Below are 19,273 nucleotides of genomic sequence, written 5' to 3'. Positions count from 1 at the left end.
CTTAGCATAGCATTGGAACAATTTATATCCACGACGAAAACCTTTCTAAAACCACAAAAGTCACTTCCTTCATCAGAATATCCTGCCTGTTAAATATAAGCGGGTAGGACAAATAGATCTATGCAATAAAAGCAACAAGTGTCTGAAAAACATTACAACTTACATACAAAAACTTACAAAAGTACAAAAAAAATACTTCCAAAACTCTCCACAGAAATAAACTTTACTTGTCTGAAATTTTTATGTACAGATATGCATCTTTTAATGGTTTAAAATAAAATAAAATAAGAAAAGTCTAGTTATTTCCATGCAGTGTCCAGAAAGAGGTGTTGTTCAGCTTGTAGGGCACCACAACTGCTTCCACCCACCTCCATCATCATCATCATATGAAATTACTTTTTGTCACAACAAAAAATAGTGGCTGGTAAAATATTTGAGTGGTAAAAAAAATTTTGTCCACCAGCCTTAGTGGCTGGTGGACAAAATTTTTAATTTCCACCCCTGGCTACACTTGTCAAAAACTACCTTAAAAAATATAACTAAAACTAAAAACAAACAAACAAACAAACCCAGCAACAGTGTACCAGACCCAAAAACGAATCCCTCAGATGCAAACATACCAGAGGTCTGCACTAAAAAGCAAGATTAGTGGTTCAGCGAGGTAAATTTAGGTTTAGTTCAGGATTTTTGTCACAAATCTGTTTCACTTCTTATCCAGATCTATCCTTGTGGCAGCTTATGCATGAAACCTAACTTTCTGTAGAACAAATTTCAAGATAGAAGATCAACACCTACAAAAACACTTATCTCCTCAGCTTCCTCAGTATATTTAGTGCCAGGTTTTTAGTTGTCCTTTTTCAGATCCTTGTGTGTGCACTGCTGTCTTCTGCTGACCCCAGGTTAGTCCTGTTCATGCTCTCTTCTATTAGAAGTATTAAAGAGTTTAATTTTCCTTAACACTTTGCTAGACTACATAGCTGCTTTGGGTCCTCAATTCTCTTCGATTCATAACAAAATAATCCTTTCTCTTCAACTGCACAAAATGTTTCATGCAGGAGACTGACTCAAATAGCATTATTAAGTCAGAAAACATTTATTCTGTCCTGAGAATATAGACTTTATGTTGTCTGAAGCAACATAATTTACAGAGAGGAAAAAACAGCCATTTAACTTTATCCATAGGGTTATAAAAATCAGAAGAAAAATAAAGTTTTTGACCCATAAAATTTATTTTATTTGTACAAAATATTGGTAGTTTTTCATTCACACGTGATAACAAAATATGTATTACATAAAGGTGTGGAACTACTAATATTTCAAAGTTAGTGCTACCAACTATAAACTCCTAAAACTAGTATTTCTATGTACTTTAACTTTAAGCAACGCTTTATTTGTGAGTGTATTATCACACCAAATATTCACTATGCAACACTTTTATCATTTGTTGCTTAAACTAAACAATAAAATCAACACATCTGCAATAAAAATAAAAAAAAAACAACTAACAACACAGCCAACTTGAGAATCTGATCTCAGCTTGAAGTGAGCTGAATGTTTCTGCACTTCAGGTGAAGCCTGAGCAGATGGCTCTCAGCCATATGCTTTGGGGGGGAAAAAAAGCCTGCCAACAAGCTCAGAGACGTCAGCTTGTACAGGTGTAGTTTCATCTGTGGTTATTTTTACTGAGTATGGAAGGAAGGATGGAGAGGTGGTCTGAAGCTTTTGTGGCGTGAATGCAAAAATTCCCTGCATTCCGGATCAGCACTGCAAACACAGGTGTGTTTAATGCAGTGCAAATAGACACTTAACTGTGGCTCTTATCTTGCAAGACTCCTACAAGGTGTGCGGTAAAATATTCCTGCTTTTTTTTTTTTTTCTTTTTTTTGTCAAGAAGGAGCAAAGTGGAAAGAGGCTCCTGCTCTTTTCAGATACATGAAAACTTATCAAAGGAAACGTTTTTGTCCAAAGTCTTCTGATTAGCTTGATTCAAATCAAACCAGATGACTCAGAGGAAAGAAAGTTTGTGTCCATATTTTTGTATAGTGAGACAGAATGACACCTTCTGGGATTCTCCACCATCCACGCAGTCTTTGTTCATCCTCTTCCATTTGACATTCCCTATTTTAAGCTCTACATGTCATCTCTCTTTCATATAAAAATTAGGCTTTGATGAATATTGTATGAAAGAGAACCTGCTCGCAAAGAGACTGACCTTCACTGCTGCTTTGCTGCTGCGTTTGAAGTATTGTCAAGTCCTGAGAGCTAACACAGGCACTTAAACTAACACAGGTAGAGGGAAAAGGACTGCAAAATATTTAACTAACATTGCCTTGATTTGAAAGGGCTAGCCGCAAGGCTTAACAGGAAAGGGCTTAATCACCGGGATGGTGGTATTTGAAGCAGCGCTTTAAGTGCCCTTTCTGCTTGTTCGGTATTGGTGAGCTGTCTACGTTTGTCCAGTTAGCTGCATTGCTGTGATAAAGGTTAATCTGTCCATGTCAGACATCACAGTATAATGGCTGTCTTTGGATTAAAATAACAAACAGGGAGAAACCCAACTAAAATCCAAACACGCACTAAATGAGCTTCTTACTTATTTAGCGTTTTTTTTTGTTTTTGTTGTTGTTGTTGTTTGGTTAGTTTGTGTCTTTTTTTTCTTTCTTTCTTTTTAACGGTTTCCTTTCATTTTAAAACCTGTATTGACCGTCCTTCTTGCCACAGGCACTTTATAAATAAATGTGACTTGACTTAATTTCCCCCTTACAGTCTGATGGTCTCTGCGCTGCCAGCCATCTGAAGAGTTTTAGGTAAATAACTACTGACTTTTTAATCAAAGACACTGAAGCTTATGGCTCCACCTTAACTCACATGCCTGACACATCTGGATGACCAGATGCTCGTTTCACTAATCCGATTGGCTCCTTTATGTTCTCAGGGAACATTTGGCTGTGCCTCAACTCTTTGATTCATCTCACGTGGCAGAACCTTGCTTTTTGGCTTCCACCTTGCTCAGTAAGCAGTTTTAGAAAGAGCTTTAAATATTTCAGCACGTCTGAGTGAGATCCTTCAGAAGAAGAGCGAGGATGTGAAGTGTGATTCCTAAATCTGGGCTTCAAATGTTTTTTTTCTCATCCTGTAGGGTGTTTGTGTTTACACCACAGCCTCAGGTGACAATGATCACTGGCTCATTTGCTCTTCTGAACGTGTCACTGACAGTTCAAACTCGGGGTTATTGGGACCGGCGGCCTGTTAATATCTGCCACTCTAATGGAGGGGAGAAAGGACTGCAGGCTCCACTGACTGCACACTGTATCCTTCACTTCCCTTCAAAGCAGAAAAACCCATAAAGCCTCAATTGCAAAAGGTGACCAGGATGATTGCTGCTGTAGAAATAAATCAAACTCCAGCACATGATGACCTTTCAAAAGAATCTGAGACAAAGTGGGGATGTCTTTACAAAGGATAAATCCTGATAATGTTGTGCCATCATCAGGGTATGATGACTGAGGAGGGAGGAATAACACACTTACAGACTTATGCTCCTAATTAGTGTTGACTATAATTTCAAGAGTAATGATAAGGCTTTTTGAAAATCAAATAAAATTCCATTTCAGGAATAATATAAAATAATTTCACAGGTTCAGTGAGTCACTCATAGCTTCTGGAGGCACAGAGTAAGCAATGAATATGCTAAATATCAGGATGCATGTCCATATGCAGAGATTTTTGTCAAACAGGTCTATGGGGAAGGGAACACAGTGCTTGGCCCACTTCCTGTTCAAAACTTGGGCTGCAGAACGTCTGACAGGGCAGCTGTCCAAACTACACCCCAATCAGGCCGAATGCCATCTTTCTATAATTTCAGCCGCAAGCTGTCAAGCTAAAGAAAGCTCTGGCACCCCTGGGGAAGGAAGAAAACACCACCATTTACAATGGAAACAAACTGTTGGTAAATTTAGATGAAGGAAATGAAAATAGACTTCACAAGCATGGCTGCTTTTTACCTTTCTTTGTACCTTTTTTTACACTACACTGGCTAGATAAAATAAATTGTTAAAGAATCTGTCAGAAATTGTACTTTCTGCAGAGATGACTCTATTCTGGGATGAGCAGCAAGTTAGGAGCTGGTTTCACTCAGACCATGTGTCTCAGTCTTGCTTTGAACTAATTTTAACCACTCAAATTCAGGTTCACATGATCTCAACCTTGTTTAATCCACACATCACAGCTTCTGTGAGCTTTTTGGAGGAGATAATATTTGATGCCATGCAGTGAGAGTAATAGTAATATGATTTGGGGATATTTAGAGATAGGGAAGGAAGGCTGGTATGTGTTAATCAATGATGTGAGTAGCCTGATCAACCATTTGGGGGATGTATAGTTAGGTTCACTGTGTCACTTTTTTAATTAAATTGGCTCCACAGCCTTTAATTTCTCCAGCAGGAGTCCCTGTCTCTGTTCTTTATCTTCTTATTCAATGAAAATCTATTTTATAGAGCACAACTCCCAGTTCACATACAGAGTTGGTTTCTAATGATGTGATGATGACAAAGTAATGGTAACAAGAGTCTACAGTTTTCCCTTACAAATCGAGGGTTCCTGTAGGATAATAAAAAAATATTTTCAAAGAAGCAAGAAGAAATGTTTTTACTCCACTTCCAACATCTGAATCTGACTGAGCTCCGCTGGGATCAGGTGAAGCACAATGTTCCTGACATTAATCTGCTTCCAAAACTGTAACTGTCTCATACTACGGAGCAAAAAAGGATTAAGATCCTGGGAGAACATACAGACTCTCCAACATTTCACATGCCAATTTAATATACTGTGCATATGTACACACTCAATATGTAGGCTCATCTTTTATACTTTGCAGTGGGTTACATTTGCACTTTGCATAACCAGCTCAATGGAGACAAAAAGACACAAATACAGTCAAGAACTGGGGAAAAAAAAGCAAAGACAACAATTCAACATGTTTTTCTCTTGAACAGCTTTGTCACATAATTTGCTTTTACCAAAATACTCTAAATAGCATGAATGAGGATTATAAGGAGCATTTGAAAGGCAATGAAATGATCTGTCGTCAAGTGTATATTAAGAGCTCTGTGTGGATCTGAATGACTATGACACTTCTTTAGGTGGGTAACCAACAAAGAGAGAGGGGAAAGTCTTGTTGTCCCATCAACAATATACCGCAAATATATCCACAAAAGAACATAGATCTAATAAAGAAACTTGATACTAAACTCAACATGCCTTATAGAAAAAAAAGTTACTATATAAAACGTTAACGCACTGTCAATATGACACTGTTGGTATCGGTGTGTGTGTGTGTTGGATTTCAGGAGTGAGACTTGTGATTTGCAAACTAGTCATTTATAGAACTGTATTACCTTTGTCTGTAGAAAAAAGTAGGGTACATGACAGTGAAGTGGTTAGTGCTATTGCTTCACAGCATGAAGGGTTCAGGTTTGGCTGGAGCTTTTCTATGTGGATGTCTCTCCTTGTGGATGGGTAGGTTTTTACCAGGTACTCCAGTTTCTTCCAGTCCAAAAGCAAGCATGTTGGGTTAATATGAAATTCTAAATTGACTTTAAGTGTAAGTGTGTGCATTCATTGTTGTGTGTTTCTGTTTTAGCCCTGTGATGGACGGGCAACAAGCCCAGGGTGTACCCTGGCCTCAGCCCACCAAACACTGGAAATAGGCACCAGCTCCCCACAACCCTGCACAGGATTAAGTGGGAACAAAAAAAAAAGAATGAATGGATACAGAATACGTCTTGCTCTTTTAGCTGTATCTGCTTTATGCTCACTGATCAGACCTTTGCTCTGATCTTTCCAAGATAGACTTTTAAGTTCCTGCAAGACATTTTTCTTTTTTCAGTTCACAATACCAACATAGCACTCCCTAATACATCTGCAAACAGTATGCATGTTAACCTTGTCACACAAAGCAAAAACTACTGCAGAGGTGTTTCTCAGCGCTTTCTTGTTACATCTGTATGTCTGAGAACAAGTTTAATCAAAGCAATGACGAGTGCAATATGTGTTTATGACCTTTACACATGTGTAGTTAAATATAAAAATGGCTGCGATCTGAAAACTCATTGATGCCGTGGCTTGTGTCATCCCATCACTGATGTCTGTTGTGTTACTTTGGTTCTCACAGGTTGTTGCTTAATCATTTTTAAAGTCAGATTTTTTTTCTTAATGACAAATCTCTCTCTTTTTTTTACTGTATCTAATATAGAAGCCGTCATGCTGACCACATTTTACTAAGTTCAAAGACAGATGCAGAAAGACACAGACTGACAAGATGAAGAGAACCTCTGAAATACTACTGCTCACATGGGTCATTAGTGGTCACTGACAGTGAGCGTTTTTTTCTTAGTTATACTTTTTCTCCATATCATCAGCCTTGAGGCATGATCATTTATTGTGCTCTTGTATATATATTTGTCTCGTGCACAAAGTCTGTGTATTTTTTAGATAAGTTGGTGAGCTTAAAGTAAATTTTACGTGTAATAAGATAAAAATGGCCAATGCCTAGTTGAACTGACACAACACAGAATGCGTCCATGGTTCTTTTTTCCTATAAAGAGAGGTCTTGCTACATGTCTTTTCTGCCACAGTGCTGTCTACTCATCAATAAGCTGTAGGTACCTTCAGAAGGCTATTTTAAGCTACAGCTCAGGTTCAATCTTTCATCTCTTTGTAAAGCAACATAAATCCATCAGTGAAAAAGTAAGTCAAACCACCTCTTCTGACATCTCAAACCATGACTGAACGGACGCTGTAGCTTTGCAGAGTCACAGGTGATCTGTCATTGCAGGCAGGTGTTCTGTATGCTGCTCAGGGTCTTTTCAGACCAACATCTGCTCCCCCATCAACCTTCATGTGAGTTAACACACACTCACACACAGACACACACACCTAGTCAGCTGTTGAAATCTTTTCTGGTCGATGCCCTCTCCAGCCCTGCTGTTTATCTTCTTTACCTGACACAATCCATCTAAATATGGAGACAACAGAGTCAGCCCTGGGTATAAATGGTTTCTAAGTAGTAGAATTTGGTCTGGCTAGAGCTCGGCTTTGCTGTAAAGCTACATGGCTGCACAGAGAATCCCAGCAGCAGTGGATGGATTGGCACAGTAACAATTAGTTACAGCACAAGACACCAAGAGATGTTTCTCGCTGTAAATATGCATGCCTTGGTTCTCCCTTCCTTTTCTCTGGGACTTAATAAAAATGCACGACTCAACAAGGGGCACTGAGCAAAAAGATTAAACTGGGGCTAAGCCACCAAACTGCTGGCATCTCCTGAATTTTACATCTCACAGGCTTGGAGGCAAAGTCAATCCCTCTGACATACTCTGCAGGTCTTTCAGGCAGATCTGAACGTCAGCAATGGTACATCTGAAGTGATGCAGGAAAGCCGATCCAATCAGCTTGCCAATGAACTGGAACAGGCCAGCAAAGCTCATCAACACTGCATCTTTTCTTTGTATGTGGGAAGGCCTCTGATAAGAAGAACACACACACACACACCAGAAGAAGTCTTGACATGAATCAGCCAGGTGGACATAGACTCTTATCTACAGATACAAAGATGTAGGGTTGGAGGACCTAAACTGACCAAATGAGAAGTAATGCACACTGGCAGCAAAGGGTATCATCAAAGACTTTAAAACTTTGGCTGAACTAGCAAGTAAAAGAGAAAGAAGCTAAAATAGATTTCTAAAGAAATTAATGTCTACTTGCAGTGTAATTCTTAATAAAACATTTGACATACTGCAATACCTAAAACCTTTTGTGGACACAGCACAGGAATAGTTTAATATTAATCGGGCTGATGACATGAGCAGCAGGATATTTCTGGACAATGCAAGACAGTTCAATTCTTTCTGTGTAAAAAGAGTTAATTTTGAGGTCTTAACATTTGATGAGGGATTCAGTCTTCTCTGGTTTATAAAATAACCAGACAACACATTTTTTAGTTTTACACATGTTTTAACCTTTGTTCAGTCCAATGATAGCTTTAGGGAAACAGATTCAAGCTACTTTTTTCCCAAACTCAGTTTGTTTTCATAGTGTTAATTCATCTCAGTCACAAAGCATACAAACAATCAGGTTCAGTTCCATGAAATCCAACTCAATTGAAGACATCCAGATTCAAATCCAGTCACAGTCAATCAATCCAGTTCTAATTCACTACATTCAGATTCAGTATATTACAAAAGGCCAATTTACGTAAAGCTGGCTATCTCAAGAAACAGGAAATCTGTGTTAAAACTTCACTTTGACGCAACCTCCCATCTTGACCAAGCATTAGGCAGCAGGTGACAGTGGAAAGGAACAACATCCTTTTAACAGGAAGAAACCTCCAGCAGAACCAGGCCCAGGGTGAGCAGCCATTTGTCACAATGGGCTGAGGGCTGAAAAAAAGCAAGAAATAGGTGCAGAAAAACATAAGACCATTGGGTCAGATAATATTCCTAAAACAAAGACAAGAGGGTAATGGCAGCACTAATTACAACCACAAATATGGAGAGAAAAGGGTAAAGACAGCAGAAAGAATAAATGTGGTTAGTTTGTCCTCCAGCAGTCTAAGCCTATAAGCATCATGATTGAGGCGATAACTCAGGATAACACAAGGCAACCCTAACTCTAAAATATACCACAAAGGAAAGTTTTAAGCGGTTGACATTGTAGTATGTAAAACTTTAATAGACTTCATTCGTTAAACAAATCCAAACTGCATTCATACAATTTTAAACAAAAATGTTGCCTGATCTGTCAGCAGTCTGAGTATGTGTTGGAAATGACTCAGATACAACCACAATTTTAGCTCAATGTCTGACATTGAGACTGACATTGAGTTAATAAATGCCAACCCGTTGAATTACTTTCTTAGTTTTATTAAAATCCATGCAGTGGTTCATGATATATTTTGCTAACAAACAAACAGGCAAACAACTATGTACACACACACATGATCTGCCTTTCATGGCAACAAGCAATTAAACTGTACTCATTTTGTACTTAGTTTTAGAAATTAGAAATTACCTGGAAATTTTTTTCAACACTTTCATTGAGTCTCTCTAATGGCTTTTTTTCTTTTTACTAAAAATTACAAATTCATAATGTTTTGACTCATTTACTGCCATAGGTGCACTGCAGAAAATGACATCACACTTTGAAAACTGGGAAAACCAAATAAAAATGAATAGGTTAGCTCATTGGGAGAACTGATTCATTTTTCTCCGTCACCGTCATATACGGTGGTGACAGTATTGGTATGACTGTGTGCAGACTACCATCTGCTTCTATTTCACATTCACTGAGCATCTTTATTGCAGTCAGGAAGGGAAGGATATATCATTCTTCTCCAGCCCAATGTATTCATCAGAGGAAGAAAGCTTTCACTTGATATTTCGAAATGAGCCATGTTACTCAGTCCACGGACAACATCAGATTTCCAGGCTCTTTGTAAAACTCCCTCGTGTTCCTGTGGTCTTCTCCAGCTCATCCCTTTTAACTTTTTTCATGAAAAAAGGGATTCATTATTTGAATACATCCGCTGTCGCTAATTTGTAGGAGAGCGAAACGAAGACAGATGCCCTCTCTGACCTAAATCCGCTGCGTCTAATTATGCCGTCTACGTTTTTTTTTAGGTCGTACCTGGTGTCACAGGGCTGCACTGTAGCAATGTTAAGTGGCACTTTTAATGGTTTTTCTCCTTACGATAAAAAATAAGGAGTGCACTGAATTAATGATCAAAATTACCTGCATAAATGGGTAGAATCATTTACTATCCCGATTAAAAAAACGGTGATATGAAAGTTTAAATGGAATTCCGGATGTGGTGAAGTTATATTATTATTTTTATCACTTATTTTTATAAGCATGTTCTGATTACTTTATACTGTGCATTTACTTCCATTCATAATCTTCCACAGAAACGAAAATCATTATTTCTCTCTGCGCATGTACAGATGATGGAAGAATGTGGTGTTGTTTTTAAAACTCTCATTCTCTTGGGGTGTTTTGTCAGAAAATGAATCAGGATTTAATTTACTGAAGTCGCCGCAGGCTGTCAGAGGCAGTGCCAGCCTCAGATCTGACTGGCACACTGCTGCATGTCAGTCATTGTTGCTGCTGACCTAATCATTGAACATTATAAAGCTCAGACAAAGACACCAACATCAAAAGGCACATGCTAGGTCAAAAGGAAACAAAGCTGTGCTTGCTCTGTTCAGTGGCACCATGGCAGAAAAAAAACATCTGTGGAGTAACAGATCACTGTTTATCTCTTTGCTTGAATCCACAAGGTAAAATATAGTCAGTATCAAGAATTGGTGGTGATCTTTTATATGTCATGTTCTTCTTTTCAGGCCTGACCACCAAGGTGCCTTACTATGTTGTTTAGATCTTTAAGTTAAAAGTCTTAAGTGTTTTGTTTTCTGTATGTCAGGCAAAACAAAATACATTTAGGGACACCTCCGCAGAATCGCCACCTTAACGTGGTGGAAGGGTTTGAGTACCCCCATGACTCTGAGGGCTACGTTGTCTGGAGCATCAGCACCTGGCACAGTGTAACCACACTGCAGTGTGTAACTAAGGTTGTATATCTTTGAATTTTGCCTCCACATTTTTTTAACACAATTAGGTGCATGTTTCTATATTCTTTGTTTAAAAAAAAGAATAACATATACAGTAAATAAACCAACATTTTTTCTTTGAGGGACAAAGAACTCTATCAGTATTTGAAGGTTAACTCAGTCCACACGCTCTACTTATCTTGCATAACCAAGGCTGGCCACAAAATAGTCTAAGTCCAGAAATGATTGTACTATCAACAGATGATTACTGGCAAGGTGTGATAACACAGTTGTATTCAAGTGTATTTTCTCACACAAAAAGGTGATAATTCAAATCTCACTTTAGTAGAAGCCAACTCAGTTCAGTTCAGTATCATTTATTTAAAGGTTATCAATGAAATGTCTCCAAAAACTCCTCATGTAGAGCAGACAGTGAATCAGAAGACTAGCTGGTAATTTTGTGAAGGTCTCGATGCAAATATATATGGAGCTCAAAAGTCTCTCTGTGTGTAAGTACCAGATTTGAATTAATGCTATTGTTGCTCCTATGATACGAATGTTTAATATACCTACTTATGTCAGACTAAGAAAAAGCGGGAAAGCCGTATCTTGCAAAAGGTGAGTAAACTGAGTTGAGACGGATTTAAATGCCTTTATAAAGTGAATTTCAGTCTAACTCCCCTGACACTGAGACTTTGCTTTACAAGAGAAGCTGACGCAGAAAGCCCAAGGCACTGAAAATGAAGGACTGTTAAATAATTTTTGTCAGCAAGGGCTTCAGACTTGAATTGAAGCAGACAAGGCTTCAAAAAAGCAGGGGAAATGCCCCGTGGAAACAAACGTGTCATGTTCAACACCTTTCCAACCCATTTTTATCAGGTTCTCCCACTGAATGCGCAGGTGCTTAGCCTAATCCTGGAAAACATACACATGTACGCGTTCTGTTTAAGACCACAAATAAACATTTCAGCACGCATTTTTTAAACACTTATGTGATGAGCATTCTCTGTAATGAGATCAGTAAGTTTAGCTTTCTTGGCTTTAAGTAATACGTGTAAAAAATGTTAGAAAGTTGAAGGTTAGACAGAACTTTGGTTGTTGCTAAAGGCCACTTTGAGGTTCATCACTTCCCTTTTTCACTCACCAATCAACAACCCCCTCAAATCATCAGAGAGCGTTTAATTCCCTTCAATTGCATATCTGAATGTCTTGACATTTGTGGGAGCTCAATCAGTAAAAGACAAGGTGAAACAATTGATTTGGACGATGTTAGATTGGATCAGGACTGGATGTCCTGCTGAGCTAATCCAATTTATCACCAATCCATTAAACTGGGGTCTGTCTTCAGCACAGGGATATTTCAAATTGGCTTTTGTTGGGAAAAAAAAATTGTAGATGTTGATAATACTGTCAGTGTGATCACAAATCTACATGAATAATTTTATTATACTTTAGTTAGTTTATTCCATACTGGACCATTTTTTGAAACTGTAGTGTTTATGTTTGCTGGCCTAGCTGAGGAGGAAGATACAGCAATGATATTGCACAATTTGAATTAGAAAGATTAGAAAGACACTACGTGTATGTTTAAAGGTTAGATTACATTATCTTTCAGATATCTTTAAAAAAAAATGGTAACTTGTGGACGGAATGTAAAAGAAAATCCCATAAAAGTATAATTTCTAAATAATTCCTAGAACACAGTATCTGTGCAGTATAAATGCTGACCTTTCATTAGTGCTATTAATTACCTATTTTTGATCATTTTGTAGGCCCACCAGAGGTTAGAGAGGCGAGCCAGTGATTAGGAGGCTGCAGGTTCAAATCCCCAGACTGGCATAAAATTTGGGTAGGGAAGGTGAAGCGCCCACATCTGCCTCCACCCTCATTAGCCTCACTGTGGGCCCTTGAGCAAGCCCCATAACCCTCCAGCTGCTCCCTTAGAAGGCAGCCCTCTGTTCCATATGTGTGTGCTCACATATGCGATGGGAAAAATGCAGAGAATGAATTTCCCCATTGGGGATTAAAAGAGTATGATTAATTAAATGTTGGCTTTACATTAAGTCAACTTTTGCTTAGTATGACTGGCCAGGCAGAAACCATGATCATGACTCTGTATATCGAGCCTCCCATCATCACTGCTATCCACCGACACACAAATAAACTTTGTACAACAAGCTAGAGCCACAACCCATACCCTTCAACACCGCCTGAACTCAATTACGCAAATTGTTTTTGTCATTTCTTTTAGTACAGTGTTTGTTTGTGTTTTTAGGAATGGTTCTCAAGGACACTGCATGCATCTTCAGATGTTAGCAGCCTTTTGTTTCGTTCTCAGGATGTTTTGTCAGGATGATCGCATACTGCTTAATTAATTTTGAGCAGACCAGTATCTAACAGTGTTTTGTGTTGTTTTCATCCAGGTGTGCCTCTACAGCACTGGCACTGTGTTTGGGATCATTGTCATGTTGAAAAATTGTGCTGTTGCTAATCAGTTGCTTTCCAAATGGTTTTCAGTGGTGGACTAAAATCTGATGGTACTTATCTGGCTGAAATGCAGCCCCAGAGCAAGACAGGGCTTTAATGATCCGTCACAGATGGCTCTATACATTCTCTCTTGTACCTTTCCACCGGCATCCTTCATAAATGCTAATGATAACCTGAACCAATGTTTCAAACTTGGATTCATCACTATTAAGATATTAGTAATACCTACTGTTCCACTGAGACCATTTCTAATGAGACCTTTGTCACAGTTCAGCAGCAGTTGGACTCAGGAATGCAGACCCCACACACGAGAAACATCAGCAAATTTAAGACATTATTAAACAAAACCAAACAAGCTGATGTGGCAGCAAATAACTTAAAGGAAGATGTGGAAAACATGGCAAAACCAAAGAGTAAACAGACATGGTATGTAAGCACAAACAATGAGAAAAAGCTGAATGGGTGAAGGCTAAGAGGATATAAGGACAGGGGTTGACGAGTAGGGTTTCTGCAGCTATGACTGATGAAATACAGAACATGGGTAAATGTATCCTGCCAGCCTTATTAAACAGTACAAAGATCAAAATGAGAGAACATATAACATTCCTCATATCCTGTGTCTTCTGTTTTTAGGGACTTTTAGATAATGTTCTTGTTTATGCTAAGATGAGTGATACGTGTCTGAAAATGGGCAAGCAAAAAAAAAAAAACACCCATCAAAACTCCTTCAGAAATTCTGGAGAAATATGGCTCTAATATTTATGACACTAATATAGTTTTACTATTTTCAAAGTAGAGCTAGAAAATGTAAAAGACTTAAAACTGTGTGCTTCCAATTTGTTTTGATAGCACATTGATTTTCCCTACGCACATTCCTGAGGCTGAACCTGCCCTGGAGCTCTTGGGGGATTAAAAACCACAACACTGGTTTCCAGCCCAGCAGCATCTCATCAGAGCTGTTTTGCTTTACAATCACACACACCAACAGCTAAATAGCAGGACAGTTTAAGTTGTGCTGGTTGCTTTTTCTAGGAATTTGGCCGATTTTGTTAGTCATTCAAATTATTGACAACCAAGGGTCCAGTCAAGGAAGCAGAGTTTTAGTCTTACACACTTCTCTGCTGCTTTTCCTCTGTTACCCACCCAAACCCCCTCCTGAAACAGTGTCAGCTCACCTATGACCCAAATTAAATAAACCAAAAAAGTAGCTCCAGAAAAATAAATCTTAATAAGGTATAAATAAACAGTTATTTTACCAAAACAAGAAAAAAATAGTCATTAAATGCAGATTACTGAATATAAGTATCTCTCTCCTCTAAGTATTTGTTAGATAATGATTTCATTACTGATCATCGAACTGAAACCTGGCTACAACCAGAGGATTTTGTTAGTATAAATGAATCCACTCCTGCTACTTATCTAAATTTTTGTGTTCCTAGAATAACAGGTCGAGGTGGAGGAGTTGCTGCTATTTTGCAGTCAGGATTATTGATTAATGATAAAACAATTATTAGTTATAATTCTTTTGAGTCTTTGACCCTCTGTCTTTCTCATTCAAAATGGAAATATATATATATATATATATATATATATATATATATCATCCAGCAAGCAGCAAGGCACTGTAAAAATGTTCTCACATCCAAGCTTAGAGGCTTTCCTCCTTTTTAAAGGTTCTCTGTTGGCTGTTTATCTATGCAGACGTAATATATATACAATGCAAATGACAGTTTGCATCCACTGATATCACATGTGCACCTCCTCAGCAGTAAAATACAAAGAAAGGAGAGGTGTCTCCAGACACTCTTTTACAAAACATCTTAAGACGGGACTTAGACGCCTTCTGGCCATGTTGGTTTGATGTCTGAATGGACATATGGTCTGTGCGACCACCCGGTCACAGGATTATTACAGAGGGAAGATTAATGATGACGCACAGCAACTTTGCATTTAGTTTTAAAGTTGGTTAACCACAAAGAGGATTACTAAAATGAGTTAGTTTGTCATATTTTGAAAGCCAAATAAGGGAGACGTCCATCTCACATTTAATGTGTTGCGTGCCATGCCTTTTTTGGTTCCACAATACTTGCTTCATTTCTGAAAGCTCACGTCTGTGCAAGACATGGCCAGCTCAGTTGGTGATTCATGAATGCCCAGAGGCAGCATAAAGACAGACTGCTTTTTGCAGCCATTTTGTAGAACTATTTTGTGAAAGAGCCTTTATATTGAGTGCTCTGTCTTATCAAGAAAGTGGCACTGACAAAAAAAAAATCATAAGGTATTGTTACCACATTGTTACATCATTTGATTTTTTTTTCCATCTTTGCTGAATAGCTTTTTAACGGCCTCCTTTTTCACATTTTTTAGGTTAATATGTGCCAAATGTTTTTCAGGTAACAGAATCGATTGCCTGCAAGCCAGCTTAGCAACAACACTCTTGAGGAGCCCCACTGTTGCACATGCAGATTTAGTTTTAACACTGTCTTTCTAAAATAGACAAGAGCTGTTAGACATTATCAGAATGTCAGCTTAAGTTCCTATACCAGTAAATATCAGGCTGTTTAAACAGAGCAGAATGTCTCTTTTTCTGCTTTTAGTGCTGCATTTGTTCTCCATAGAATACAAGACTTTATGATAATATTATTGTCTTAATTTCATATTTGGTGTTTTACAGGTTTTACAGTCTTTGCATATCTGAGTGACTATTTCTAGTACATTTTCCAAAGGGATATTGAAGTTCACCTGACTGCTATTATCTTTGTGAATCTCATGTTTTAGCCAGTTTGTGCAGGGGTTACCTGCCTCTTTCATATGACAGCTGTGATTGGCTCCAGCCTTTCTGCATCCCTGAGCACGATAACGCAAATTCAGAAAAAATAATATTACAATGTTCACCTCTAAAATAATATAATTACTGCTTGACAATGTTTTTCTGAAATATTTTATTAAAACCTGCAAGAGTGAACTCAGTTGCATGAACAGTTACGTGATTTTGTTGAATAAATGAATTATGAGACAACTTTGAGACAAACTCATCTTGGAGTGTGCATGTGTGTATGTGAGTGTGTGTGTGTGTGTNTTCATGTGCTCTGTGCAAATAAAATCCATTTTTTTGTACTATTTTCCTTTTATTTTTATGCATTTGCATGCCAGTCTTGGCTCTTTCTCTCACACTCAGGTCTCCCCGGAAAAACTGCTTTAATCTCAACTTGCTTACTCAACTGATAAACAAGGTCAAATGCAGTCAATATAAGTTAAATATGAGGTTAATTAAAATGATAAACACTGTGTTGCATTACGTTTGATCTTGCCCCGGTGTTGATACTGCTTGCATGATTCCTGTATGGTTCAGATGAAAATGAAAATAAATAAATAAATAATTAAACATAGTACATTTACTCATGCTGTAGCTTTTACTCATGTGCTGATGTGATGCTGAATAGGATTTGCTTTCTTACCGTATTAAAGGAAAGAACAGTGTGAATTTTGCTGATCTGAATTTATTTGACCAGTAAAGTTTACAAATGTTACTGTTACTGCTGCTTAAACTAAAACTGAGACAGAGACAATGCATTGTGTGTATGTTGTGTGTGTATGAAAGAGTGATTTTACTTAAGATAAGATATGTTAATTGGTCAAATCGTCCCTCTGCCAAAATGTACCCTCTTTTGTACCCAGTGGTTGATGCTTTTTTTTTTGCAGTTTGGCACAAAATGGTTGCTACTTCTCTTCCTTGCACTTACCATTTGGACATATCCCTGCATGTATATGACCCTCCATGCAGTCTGCATGCATCATTAAAGGGACCAGCTCAACATGACCCCCTGCACAGGATCAATGTGTTCTTTACTTTGTACTCAACATTATTAAAATGTTGTATTGTGTTTCAATATTATACTGTAACAGGTTTTTTTTCAATGATTGTTTTGTACTGCAGGTACCTCTGCAAATGACCCCAGGACTGACCCTTACCACATCTAAGTCCAGAGGCACATTTGGGCCAGTGTAATGCCTCCATCACAGTGGGTAACTTATACACATGCCAGGCACACACTCTCAGTTCAAGACTATCATATACAAATTACCCAGCCTGTGTTTTTAGGCAATGTATCAATTATTTAAGTAGCCTAATGCGTAAGTTGAATAGAACAGCATTTTTTTTATTATTCATTCTTTCTTGAGATCACTCATAATAATAAAAAAAAGCAAGAAACAAGACTCTCAGATACTTGAAGTCCTGCAGGTCTTGTCCACAATAACTAGGGTGTTTCTCCGGTCAGTCATGGTGAAGAAGGAGCAGAGCCAAAAGGCAAAGCTCTCGATTTAGTGGTTTTAGTTACAACTTCTTACCTGTAGTCATGAGGTTTGGATCATGACTGAAAGAACATGTTTTCTATATAAGTGTGTTTCCTGTTTAGGGTGGCCTTGAGGAGCTCCACTATTCAGGGGAACTTAGAGTAGAGCCGCTGCTTCTCTGTATCAAAAGCCCTTGTGACCAAACCGCTGATAAGTGGTAGAAAATGAATGAATGGATGTCTCGAGTATGGCTAAAGTATGGCTACGCAGTGATCAAGACTGCAAAGTTATGATTTGACAGAGGTGCAGCGTGACCTGGAACTATTCATATACTTAAGAGTCAGACTTAACTTGTCATGTATTCACACAGTTACATATATTGTGTGTCCCTGTAGCTTGCTGGAAATCCCTTTTTCCAGTTAGGATGCGTAAAAAGGGAAGGGCGAGTTCTATTGCATCCAGGAATGGAAAACCAGTGGAAGTAACTAACAGAAACAATGTGACAGTGTGAAGTAGTGTAGTCGAACAGTCAAAAACAGGTGACTCAAAGTAGAATCTTCAGCCAGTTTTACCTTCTTTGCCTCTCATTTATTGTTTACATCTTGTAATTTTCCATTTTGACCCGACCTCCCTCTCACTCATTTCACTCTGATTTTATAACAAATTAACACCACAGCTGGAGGTAATTAGATCCAACCATCATGTGACAGGTCAAAGCAATAAAATTCAGAACAAAAAAAAAAACCTGAAATACAATCCAATATTCAAACTCTGCTATTTAACAAAATAGCCTGCAAACCAAAGATAAATAAATAAAACAGGACTACTCAAAATATTACTTTAAAGAAACAAACAAAATACAAAGACAAGAAATCCCTCCACATGGTATGCCCCGATGATGTCATCCACAACCTCCCATGCCTATTGAAGCAAGTGATTCTGGGCCGGCCCCTCCCACACACCTACTTGGGCTGCAGTCTACCAAAGGACAAACAATGGTGAGTCTAACAACTCAAAACTAAAGAAACATTTATCTAAGATGATAAAGGAGTTACCTTTAAACAAAACATAATAAATGTTAACTGTAATATAATGCTGTCACCCAAACCCGGGATAGAGTAAAGCCCAAATACAAAAAACAATATTTAACTCAAAACTTTTAACCATCTAGAGAAAATAAATCAAAATATATATAAGGGACGAGTGGCTAATGACCACAAACCTGACCACTTTGTCACAGACAGAAATGGAAAGACTTGAAACCAACCAACTATGTTAGCAGCTTTAAGATTTGACGGTGTGTGCGGATGCAGCAGCCAGGCATTTGTGGAGCAGGTGACTGATGAACCACAGCTGTGACCTGACCCTCGCACACCAGAGCTGCTTCTGTAATCAGAAACACAAAGAGAGAACGAGAGAACCTACCCAGGCAGAGGCAGAATTCATGACATAACTGCAGCATCTAAAAAAATTAGTTGATTCAAGGACTTTTGTTTTAAACAACCTAAAAAAACCTTTATTTTATATGTTCTACACTTGTTAAAACTATTAATATTGTCATTGTTACTCCTTCTGGCACAAGTGTTTATTAATGCTTTACTTGATCAGTCTCAGATTTGTGTGTAGAGCATGGATGAGAAAGCATAAATGTGCAGAATATTAGAGCTGCCTCAAGAAAAAGCAGGGTTAACTGAGATAAATTTATATATTCTTGTTGCTAGCATAGGCACCGGAACCACTGGGGCCAGGGGGCCATTGGCCCCCCCACTTTCCGGCCCTGCCACTGCGCTGCGTGTTCCCACCAGACGGCTGCACAGACTGCACGCGACTCTCACAGACTGTGACTAACGTGTCTCTGTGTTTATATAGAGACAGAAGCACAAATA

Source organism: Kryptolebias marmoratus, linkage group LG15, assembly GCF_001649575.2.
Source record: "Kryptolebias marmoratus isolate JLee-2015 linkage group LG15, ASM164957v2, whole genome shotgun sequence".
NCBI lineage: Eukaryota > Metazoa > Chordata > Actinopteri > Cyprinodontiformes > Rivulidae > Kryptolebias > Kryptolebias marmoratus.
The sequence above is the reverse complement of the archived record's forward strand: the minus strand, read 5'-3'. Positions refer to the sequence as shown.